The 11,657-nt window shown below is 43.8% G+C and overlaps 1 long non-coding RNA gene across 1 annotated transcript; it reads right to left on the minus strand.

The window, feature by feature from the left end:
* Nucleotides 1-303: 303 nt before the first annotated feature.
* Nucleotides 304-8,818, minus strand: LOC142475843 (uncharacterized). Its single transcript, XR_012791188.1, has 6 exons — nucleotides 8,721-8,818; nucleotides 7,378-7,488; nucleotides 4,659-4,825; nucleotides 3,191-3,286; nucleotides 1,643-1,746; nucleotides 304-408 (listed from the first exon to the last, which is right to left on the minus strand). It is a non-coding gene; the product is annotated as an uncharacterized LOC142475843 (long non-coding RNA).
* Nucleotides 8,819-11,657: the final 2,839 nt, after the last annotated feature.

The following is an 11,657-nucleotide window of genomic DNA, read 5'->3' on the forward strand; positions in this document are numbered from 1 at the left end:
TGTGTAGACACATGCAAAGGTAGGGGAAGGAAAGAGGAGAACATGTGGATAAAAGCAGGAGTGTGGAAGTTAGAGAAATTAGAAAAGTTTAACAGAGGAGTGAGGAAACAGCAAGCAGAAAGAACAAGAGAGAGGTTACATTGGGATGACGTTCTGTGGTAAAGAGAAAATGCTAGGAGAGAGCTTTCAAATATTAGAGGACATGAATTGAGGGAGCAAATGTATAAATCAAAACCTGAGGGGGAGGTATAGCACGAAAGCTTGCACAGCAGATTATAGTCTTAATGTTGCGTGTACCTGTCAGGGTATTCAAGAAGTTAAATTCTCACAAGTGCAGAGTTCATGATGAAATGCTGAATCTAGTCCCCCTCCAATTTAATTTTAATATAACTTTTCCATTCTTCATTACTGCAAAAAGCAAACAAAACAAAACCACATTGCATTACTATTTTCAAAATGGATTGAATGGCATATTCAACAGTGACTGTGTGATGCCAATATTCCCCACTCACTCGTAGTGAAGCACATATTGTACTAGTGTTGAAAGTAGGCCGGTAGAGTCAGGTACGCAGTACTGATAAAACAATAAGTGCCCGTCGTAAGTACCAGCTCCGCAACAGTGCGGGCATCACATTAGTGACGTGGATGAACATATATGGATAAGCCCATATTAAGGCATCACGTGACCAGAGCCGTCACTGACTGGGTATACGTAAAGACGCAGGGAGATGCAAGGAAAGGGAGGGAGAGAGACAGGGAGAAGATGTGAAACGGAGGAAGGCACGGATGGAGGGAGTTCTTCCGAGCTTCTGCGGGCCTCTCTCTTTCACTGGTGCATGCCGGGAGCTGGTCCCAACATCCACAAAGTGTGTGTGTATTATTGGTTGTATTTTATGGGGGTAGGAGGGTAGTGTGTATATTGTGTGTGTGGGAGTATTATATTGTGTGTAGAGGTGCAGAGGAGAGTACTAGATTGTGTATCTTGTGTAAGGGTGTTGTGTATATTGTGTTTGGAGCTATAATATTATTGGGGAGATTAGTATTGAGGAGGTATTATAGTGTGTATTGTGGGGAGTATTAGTGTGTGTATTGTTTGTGGGTGACAGATGCTGGGGGTATGCAGCAATCCCTGCACTGAGGTCCGAGGCGGCTCTGCATCGCTCGCACGCACTGTGGACGACCAAGCATGTGCCCATGATAATCATGGCCTTAGAGGGATGAGTGTGTCAGAGCCTAGAAGGGGTATATATATATAATGGAGGAGGGAGGAGGAAGGAGGAGGAGGGAGGAGGAGATGATAGCATTGTAAAAGTTAACAAGATAGTTAGTTTAAGCAGAAAGTGAGGAGAGGTTAGAGATAAGGGTAGATGTCAGAGGAGAGAGTTCAATTAAGCTGAGGTATCGAGTAGGACAGGGGTGAGGGGAATGAGAGGTGGTGGATGAGAGCAGAAGAGGTCATGTACAAATAGACCTTGTTAGTCAGAGAGCAGTCATTCCAGAGGGCACGTGAGAAGTGAAGAGTAAAGTGAGACATGGAATGTGGATTACATTAGATGGGTTAATACGCTTAGCAGGGAGGTGGAGAGAGAGAGGCAAGAGGCAGAGAGTGGTGCAGGGGTTGAGGAAGAGATGTTGCATGTACCTTATCAGAACATTAAAGAACATCAATTCACACTGGTGCAGAGTTGATGATGAATCCAGTTCACCTCCAATTCAATTTTAACAGAAATGTTTCATTCTTCATTACTGAAAAAAAAGAAAAGTAAAAAACATTTCATTACTATTTTCAAAATGGATTGAATTCCCCCAACAATGACTATGTGTTACCAATATATCCCTCTCAGTCCCACTGCAGCATATACTGTACCAGTGTGAAAGTAGGAAGGTACACAGTACCGGTAAAACAATACGTGCCGGTACTATGCACCATATGAATTATAAGGGGATGTAAATCTCCCAGTCTCTCTCCATATCCGCAACAGAGCGGGCTCCGGTCAGTGGCATGGATGCCCATATATGGGTATGCTCATATTTGGGCATCCCATGTCACTGACCGGAGCCGGCTCTGAGTATAGGGATATATGCGGAGACGCAGAGGTGCAAGGAAATGGGAGGAGGCACGGTGAGAAACAGGGAGAGACCACAGGAAGATAGAGGGCAACAACTTCCACAAGGTACTTGTATGGGTATAATTGTTTGTATTTTGTGCAGAGGGGGTAATTTCAGATAAAATACAATTCTCCACCCTCTACGAAACAATTCCACTTTGTTCAGTAAGCCAGAAAGTCTTGGTCCCATGTGGACTGAATTTAATGCAAATAAGGTCCTTAATACACAAGTAAAGAATAAAGTTACTTATTCTCTACTGTAAGAAGTGCCACATTGCCCACTATTTGGGTCCTGTGCCCAGATTGTGACCATGCATGGCAGAGGTAAGATTCCCCCAACTCCAATTTGCTACACTCTCCAAGAGAGATAATTGTGATCAGAGGTGGAACTAGTGGAGGGTGTGAGCAGGGTCACTGCCCAGGGAGTAACCTGACTGGGGGCACGGAAATCTCATTTAGTGCATATGTTGCGGCACTGCATTGATTGACCGGTCAATCTGCACTGCTGCCTGTCACAGTGACATCCTGATCGGGCACTGTGATCAGCTATAGCACTGACCCAGGTGAGATAGTTCAGCACTTTACAAGGAGGGAACAGATGTTGTGGGTGACAGATGCTGGAGGTAGGCCAAGACTGTTGGCCAGAGTAACGTGGAGACTTACTGCACTCTGCATGCCCATCCTCTCCCTGACATCAGGGGAAGGAAGTGGCCCTGGGGTGTGTGTAGGTATGCCAGATGTCAGTGTATGCATAAGTAAGTATGCCTGTGTAGTGGGAGGTGTAGGGGCGTTAAGCTGGAGGACTTAAAACAGGCACAAAAGCACATAGATACCTCTGATTATACCGCACCAAATGCTGATAAAATCATGCTGTAGCTGCACTTTACAGAAGATGATGCAGATGTCATCATTGGTTGGTGGGTTCATTAAATCAATCCATCATATCATAACCACACTGTGCATATGATGTACTGAATCAGTAACACCAGGAAGACATCTCCATGTTAGGAGTAGAGTTGAAGTTAACAGAATATGTCCAGCACTGTGGTGTGTAGCCCATAAATAATAATTGTGCACATTACCAGAACAACATACTGTCAACTGCAAGATCATTTTGCTGCTTGTAGCGTATGCTCATCCTGTACAGTGTTGTAGTAGATCCGTCTCTTCAGTGTTCACTGCAACAAAAGTAAGACATTGCATTAATATTACAGACGTTTGGGGGCTGAAATCTCACTTCGCTGCGGACAATTTCCCTTTGCATAAGATTCTTGTGATTATGTCAATGATGATCAATAACTGCATCATAACACAGCCGCTCTATACAGAAGATGTACTTGCTCTCAATGGTCATGGAGGTAATACGTCACACAATGTACAGATATAGCAAGGATTATTTCTCCCACTGGTGCATTATGGCATTATGATGGGAAATGTTGTGAGATTCTGCATTATCAGCATCACTGAATCTTTTGGAAATTAAGTGATATTCTATGTTTTAATGCAATATTATGGATGATCAGCCGGTAAAATAATAATAGCTTGCTGTATCTGTAGCCATGCTCTACCCATGATGTGCTGAACCAATGACTGCAGAGAGATTCAGAGTGGTAAACATGACTGGAACGCATCTCTGAATAATGGGCAGCAAAGCAGTGCAGAATAGGAGGTGAAAGTATTTAAAATGGAAGATCCTTAGCAGCTGTGTGGGGAGTAGACAGTACAGACTGACCAAGTAAATGGTAAAAGGAGTAACTTCAACATTACTTGGCTTTGTTCTCCACATTGAAGCTTTCCTCCTCTTTAAATCACTAATACTGATGCCATGTGTAACCTGTACTGAAAGTTATATAATCTACTGGCCTAGATGAAACCATATGATGCAAACAGGATCCATCCCACTCCAGATTCATAGAATTGAACCACCTCAACCTTTCATAACAATCACATAGAACTGCAGCTGTGCGCTACTGCACATGTTCTTGTTATGAATGGTAGTAGATGTGGTCCTTGGGTCTTTACTTCATACTGTAGCCACCCTCTACTCATGATGTATTGAATCAACGAAAACTTGCATGGTTCAGATCACAGGAAGGGGTAGAGTAGAGATGAAAATATTCAATGTGAAACCCGTAGCAGCCGGATTGTGTGGAGTCAATAAAACGACAAATACTAAATGGTAAATGAGAAATATACACATTGCTTATCTGTCTCTGTGTACTGCACCGACACACTTTATTCGAGCAAATACCCGGTATGTACCTGGCAGATACCTGGAATGCGCCACTCCTAACCTCTGACAAGCCCCGTTGCATTTGCCTTCCCAGCCTGGGTTCATGCCTGGCTGATGGGCGGCTGATCTGTTAAATGATAATGATTAGGGTTTAATAGGCTGCAATGCTTCGCGTGTCTACCAGATGGCATAAATTCATGAATTGTAATGCAGTTTATATATATATATTGTGCAGTATTGCAGCCATAGGGAATAAAATGCTTCAATCCCTGCTTGGAAAATAACTCAATGTACTCGGGCAGAAAACAGTCACAAACCTCAATACACCCGGGTATACCCGAATTCGTGGGACTAGCCAAGCTCGAATAAAGTGTGTCGCCAGTGTAGTAATTTTCCTTCTCTTCAACTGTCCTTCAAATTTTCTCTTTTGCAAGAAAAGGAACACATGGCTTCAATATTCACTTCTGTTCTGCAGTCATCCCTCCTGAAATAAAAGTTAAGCATTGCATTGTTATTATGATAATACATACAATAAACCTTGCTCCAAACCATTTGATGCAAAGCAAATCCACCTCCCACCCACAGCTGTGCTCCTTCTAGAGCATGCATGTCAAACTCCAGTCCTCGAGGGTCCCAAACAGGCCAGGTTTTCAGTAGGGATATCCTGAAAACCTGGCCTGTTTGCTGCCCTCGAGGACTGGAGTTTGACATCCTTGTTCTTGAGCTTCTACCACGCAAGTCATCCATGTGAGTGACACTGTACTGCAGTCCTGGTCTGCACACAATCTACTGAATCAATGACATCACACTGTAAAGGCAATCTACAAGATGTATTAGTTGTCCACACTTCCGAAATGTTACTTTTATGTCCAAATCACTTATTCCCATGACCTGATATTTGTATTTGTTATTTATAGGATTGTCACAAAGAGTTGATGAGGTCACCAAATGATAGTATGTAGAGAGAAAGAGAGATCTCAGAACAGAGCCCTGATGTATACCCACAGACAGATCAATAGAAGACGAAGACATGTTAGCAACAGAGATGGAGAATGTGTGACAGGAAAGTTATGATGAAAACCAGGATAGAACTGTGTTACGGATACCAAGAGAGAGTTTAGAATATGAAGGAGGAGAGTGATTGAGAGCATCAAACGCAGCAGATAGATCAAGTAGGATTAGTAGGGAAAAGTGACCTTGGGAATTTGCTTTAAGCACAGTCTGTAGAACGAGCTGTACGAAAGGCAGGTTGTAAAGGATCCAGGAGGGCATGTGATTTAAGAATGTTGACATTCTAGCAATTAGGAGACAAACAGCAGGAGGGATATAGGGCGGTAGTTAGTAAGGCACATAGGGTGTAGGTTGTTTCTGAGAAAAGGGTGACCACTACAGGCTTAAAGTAAGAGGGTAAAGAGCCAGAGAATAGGGAGGACTTGAAGATGTGGGTGAGAGTGGGGACTAAGAGATGCAGTAAGGTGTGAGGGGATACGATCTAGAGGGCATGTGGTAGAGGGAGAAGAGAAGATGATTAGCTTCCAGCTCTGTAAGAGAAGAAAAGGAGTCAAATGCAGAAGGAGAATTAGGTAGAAGGAGAGAAGGGGGAAGGGACAGAAGGAATCTCCTTGTGGGTGGCATCCACCTTGCCTCTGAAGTAGTCAAATGCTTGAGGAGAAGTGAAGGAAGGATGGCAAGTGTGAGAAGAAGGTTAGTGGAGGGAGTCAAATACAGGGGAAAAAAGACAGCGTAAATTAAATTTGTGTGTTGATGAATGTGGAAAAAAAAGTAGTGTGGTTTGGCCCCAGAGAGCAGCTTTATACAGGACTGGAGACATTTTTACTGTAGAAAAATCAAACATCAAGTGTGAGATTTCCTTCATAGGCATTAAGAACAGTGAGTGGAAGTGTGATGAACATGTTTGGGAATTTAGCCAAGGGTGTGGGTTAGAGGGACGTGTGTGTCAGAGCTTGAAGGGGCATATAGAGGATAGCATTGTAAGAGTTAATAAGATTGTCAGTTTAAGCAGAAAGAGAGAGAGAGAGCAGAGAGGTTAGAGTAGATGTCAGAGGAGAGTTTAATTAAGCAGAGGAAAATCAGTGGGACAGGTAAGATGGGGTGAGGGGAATGACTGATTGTGAATGATGAGAGCAGAAGAGGTCATGTACAACTAGAGCCTTGTTAGTCAGAGAACGGACATTCCAGAGGGCATAGGAGAAGGGAAGAGAAAAGTAAGGAAAGGAATGTGGATTACATTAGATAGGTTAACACTCTTAGCAGGGAGGCAGAGGCAGGGAGACCCGATGTGTATATGAGCAGGTTCAAGATTATAAGAGATATCCCACACATCAGCAAACATAGAAGGAGACACAGAGATAGGTGTAGAGAGAGACAGAGATAGCTCTATGTAGAGAGAGAGGGACGTAGAGAGAATGAGACAGATAGGCGCAGAGAGAGGGGGCGCAGAGAGAGAGGGGGCGCAGAGAGAGAGGGGGCGCAGAGAGAGAGGGGGCGCAGAGAGAGAGGGGGCGCAGAGAGAGAGGGGGCGCAGAGAGAGAGGGGGCGCAGAGAGAGAGGGGGCGCAGAGAGAGAGGGGGCGCAGAGAGAGAGGGGGCGCAGAGAGAGAGGGGGCGCAGAGAGAGAGGGGGCGCAGAGAGAGGGGGCGCAGAGAATAGGATGTACATGAGTGCTTTTCATTGAGCAGTGCAGAAATAGCTGCAATAGAGGTCTGTACAAATGGTGCAGTGTGTAGACACATGCAAAGGTAGGGGAAGGAAAGAGGAGAACATGTGGATAAAAGCAGGAGTGTGGAAGTTAGAGAAATTAGAAAAGTTTAACAGAAAAGTGAGGAAACAGCAAGCAGAGAGAACAAGAGAGAGGTTACATTGGGATGACGTTCTGTGGTAGAGAGAAAATGCTAGGAGAGAGCTTTCAAATATTAGAGGACATGACTTGAGGGAGCAAATGTATAAATCAAAACCTGAGGGGGAGGTATAGCACGAAAGCTTGCACAGCAGATTATAGTCTTAAAGTTGCGTGTACCTCTCAGGGCATTCAAGAAGGTAAATTCTCACAAGTGCAGAGTTCATGATGAAATGCTGAATCCAGTTCCCCTCCAATTTAATTTTAATATAACTTATCCATTCTTCATTACTGCAAAAAGCAAACAAAACAAAACCACATTGCATTACTATTTTCAAAATGGATTGAATGGCATATTCAACAGTGACTGTGTGATGCCAATATTCCCCACTCACTCGTAGTGAAGCACTTATTGTACTAGTGTTGAAAGTAGGCCGGTAGAGTCAGGTACGCAGTACTGATAAAACAATAAGTGCGCGTCGTAAGTACCAGCTCCGCAACAGTGCGGGCATCACATTAGTGACGTGGATGAACATATATGGATAAGCCCATATTAAGGCATCACGTGACCAGAGCCGTCACTGACTGGGTATACGTAAAGACGCAGGGAGATGCAAGGAAAGGGAGGGAGAGACACAGGGAGAAGATGGGAAACGGAGGGAGGCACGGATGGAGAGAGGGAGTTCTTCCGAGCTTCTGCTGGCCTCTCTCTTTCACTGGTGCATGCCGGGAGCTGGTCCCAACATCCACAAAGTGTGTGTGTATTATTGGTTGTATTTTATGGGGGTAGGAGGGTAGTGTGTATATTGTGTGTGTGGGAGTATTATATTGTGTGTAGAGGTGCAGAGGAGAGTACTAGATTGTGTATCTTGTGTAAGGGTGTTGTGTATATTGTGTTTGGAGCTATAATATTATTGGAGAGATTAGTATTGAGGAGGTATTATAGTGTGTATTGTGGGGAGTATTAGTGTGTGTATTGTTTGTGGGTGACAGATGCTGGGGTATGCAGCAATCCCTGCACTGAGGTCCGAGGCGGCTCTGCATCGCTCGCACGCACTGTGGATGACCAAGCATGTGCCCATGATAATCATGGCCTTAGAGGGATGAGTGTGTCAGAGCCTAGAAGGGGCATATAAATATATAATGGAGGAGGGAGGAGGGAGGAGGAGGAGATGATAGCATTGTAAAAGTTAACAAGATAGTTAGTTTAAGCAGAAAGTGAGGAGAGGTTAGAGATAAGGGTAGATGTCAGAGGAGAGAGTTCAATTAAGCTGAGGTATCGAGTAGGACAGGGGTGAGGGGAATGAGAAGTGGTGGATGATGAGAGCAGAAGAGGTCATGTACAAATAGACCTTGTTAGTCAGAGAGCAGACATTCCAGAGGGCACGTGAGAAGTGAAGAGTAAAGTGAGACATGGAATGTGGATTACATTAGATGGGTTAATACGCTTAGCAGGGAGGTGGAGAGAGAGAGGCAAGAGGCAGAGAGTGGTGTAGGGGTTGAGGAAGAGATGTTGCATGTACCTTATCAGAACATTAAAGAACATCAATTCACACTGGTGCAGAGTTGATGATGATTCCAGTTCACCTCCAATTCAATTTTAACAGAACTTTTTCATTCTTCATTACTGCAAAAAAAAAAGTATAAAACATTGCATTACTATTTTCAAAATGGATTGAATTCCCCCAACAATAACTATGTGTTACCAATATATCCCTCTCAGTCCCACTGCAGCACATACTGTACCAGTGTGAAAGTAGGAAGGTACACAGTAACGGTAAAACAATACGTGCCGGTACTATGCACCATATGAATTATAAGGGGATGTAAATCTCCCAGTCTCTCTCCATATCCGCAACAGAGTGGGCTCCGGTCAGTGGCATGGATGCCCATGTATGGATATGCTCATATTTGGGCATCCCATGTCACTGACCGGAGCCGGCTCTGAGTATAGGGATATATGCGGAGACGCAGAGGTGCAAGGAAATGGGAGGAGGCACGGTGAGAAACAGGGAGAGACCACAGGAAGATAGAGGGCAACAACTTCCACAAGGTACATGTATGTGTATAATTGTTTGTATTTTGTGCAGAGGGGGTAATTTCAGATAAAATACAATTCTCCACCCTCTACGAAACAATTCCACTTTGTTCAGTAAGCCAGAAAGTCTTGGTCCCATGTGGACTGAATTTAATGCAAATAAGGTCCTTAATACACAAGTAAAGAATAAAGTTACTTATTCTCTACTGTAAGAAGTGCCACATTGCCCACTATTTGGGTCCTGTGCCCAGATTGTGACCATGCATGGCAGAGGTGAGATTCCCCCAACACCAATTTGCTACACTCTCCAAGAGAGATAATTGTGGTCAGAGGTGGAACTAGGGGAGGGGGTGAGCAGGGTCACTGCCCAGGGAGTAACCTGACAGGGGGCACGGAAATCTCATTTAGTGCATATGGTGCGGCACTGCATTGATTGACCGGTCAATCTGCACTGCTGCCTGTCACAGTGACATCATGATCGGGCACTGTGATCAGCTATAGCACTGACCCAGGTGAGATAGTTCAGCACTTTACAAGGAGGGAACAGATGTTGTGGGTGACAGATGCTGGGGGTAGGCCAAGACTGTTGGCCAGAGTAACGTGGAGACTTACTGCACTCTGCATGCCCATCCTCTCCCTGACATCAGGGGAAGGAAGTGGCCCTGGGGTGTGTGTAGGTATGCCAGATGTCAGTGTATGCATAAGTAAGTATGTCTGTGTAGTGGGAGGTGTAGGGGCGTTAAGCTGGAGGACTTAAAACAGGCACACATCTCACTTCGCTGCGGACAATTTCCCTTTGCATAAGATTCTTGTGATTATGTCAATGATGATCAATAACTGCATCATAACACAGCCGCTCTATACAGAAGATGTACTTGCTATCAATGGTCATGGAGGTAATACGTCACACAATGTACAGATATAGCAAGGATTATTTCTTCCTCTGGTGCATTATGGCATTATGTTGGGAAATGTTGTGAGATTCTGCATTATCAGCATCACTGAATCTTTTGGAAATTAAGTGATATTCTATGTTTTAATGCAATATTATGGATGATCAGCCGGTAAAATAATAAAAGCTTTCTGTATCTGTAGCCATGCTCTACCCATGATGTGCTGAATCAATGACTGCAGAGAGATTCAGAGTGGTAAACATGACTGGAACGCATCTCTAAATAATGGGCAGCAAAGCAGTGCAGAATAGGAGGTGAAAGTATTTAAAATGGAAGACCCTTAGCAGCTGTGTGGGGAGTAGACAGTACAGACTGACCAAGTAAATGGTAAAAGGAGTAACTTCAACATTACTTGGCTTTGTTCTCCACATTGAAGCTTTCCTCCTCTTTACATCACTAATACTGATGCCATGTGTAACCTGTACTGAGAGTTATATAATCTACTGGCCTAGATGAAACCATGTGATGCAAACAGGATCCATCCCACTCCAGATTCATAGAATTGAACCACCTCAACCTTTCATAACAATCACATAGAACTGCAGCTGTGCGCTACTGCACATGTTCTTGTTATGAATGGTAGTAGATGTGGTCCTTGGGTCTTTACTTCATACTGTAGCCACCCTCTACTCATGATGTATTGAATCAATGAAAACTTGCATGGTTCAGATCACAGGAAGGGGTAGAGTAGAGATGAAAATGTTCAATGTGAAACCCGTAGCAGCCGGATTGTGTGGAGTCAATAAAACGACAAATACTAAATGGTAAATAAGAAATATACACATTGCTTATCTGTCTCTGTGTAGTAATTTTCCTTCTCTTCAACTGTCCTTCAAATTTTCTCTTTTGCAAGAAAAGGAACACATGGCTTCAATATTCACTTCTGTTCTGCAGTCATCCCTCCTGAAATAAAAGTTAAGCATTGCATTGTTATTATGATAATACATACAATAAACCTTGCTCCAAACCATTTGATGCAAAGCAAATCCACCTCCCACCCACAGCTGTGCTCCTTCTAGAGCATGCATGTCAAACTCCAGTCCTCGAGGGTCCCAAACAGGCCAGGTTTTCAGTAGGGATATCCTGAAAACCTGGCCTGTTTGCTGCCCTCGAGGACTGGAGTTTGACATCCTTGTTCTTGAGCTTCTACCACGCAAGTCATCCATGTGAGTGACACTGTACTGCAGTCCTGGTCTGCACACAATCTACTGAATCAATGACATCACACTGTAAAGGCAATCTACAAGATGTATTAGTTGTCCACACTTCCGAAATGTTACTTTTATGTCCAAATCACTTATTCCCATGACCTGATATTTGTATTTGTTATTTATAGGATTGTCACAAAGAGTTGATGAGGTCACCAAATGATAGTATGTAGAGAGAAAGAGAGATCTCAGAACAGAGCCCTGATGTATACCCACAGACAGATCAATAGAAGACGAAGACATGTTAGCAACAGAGATGGA

Source organism: Ascaphus truei, unplaced genomic scaffold, assembly GCF_040206685.1.
Source record: "Ascaphus truei isolate aAscTru1 unplaced genomic scaffold, aAscTru1.hap1 HAP1_SCAFFOLD_1414, whole genome shotgun sequence".
Lineage (NCBI taxonomy): Eukaryota > Metazoa > Chordata > Amphibia > Anura > Ascaphidae > Ascaphus > Ascaphus truei.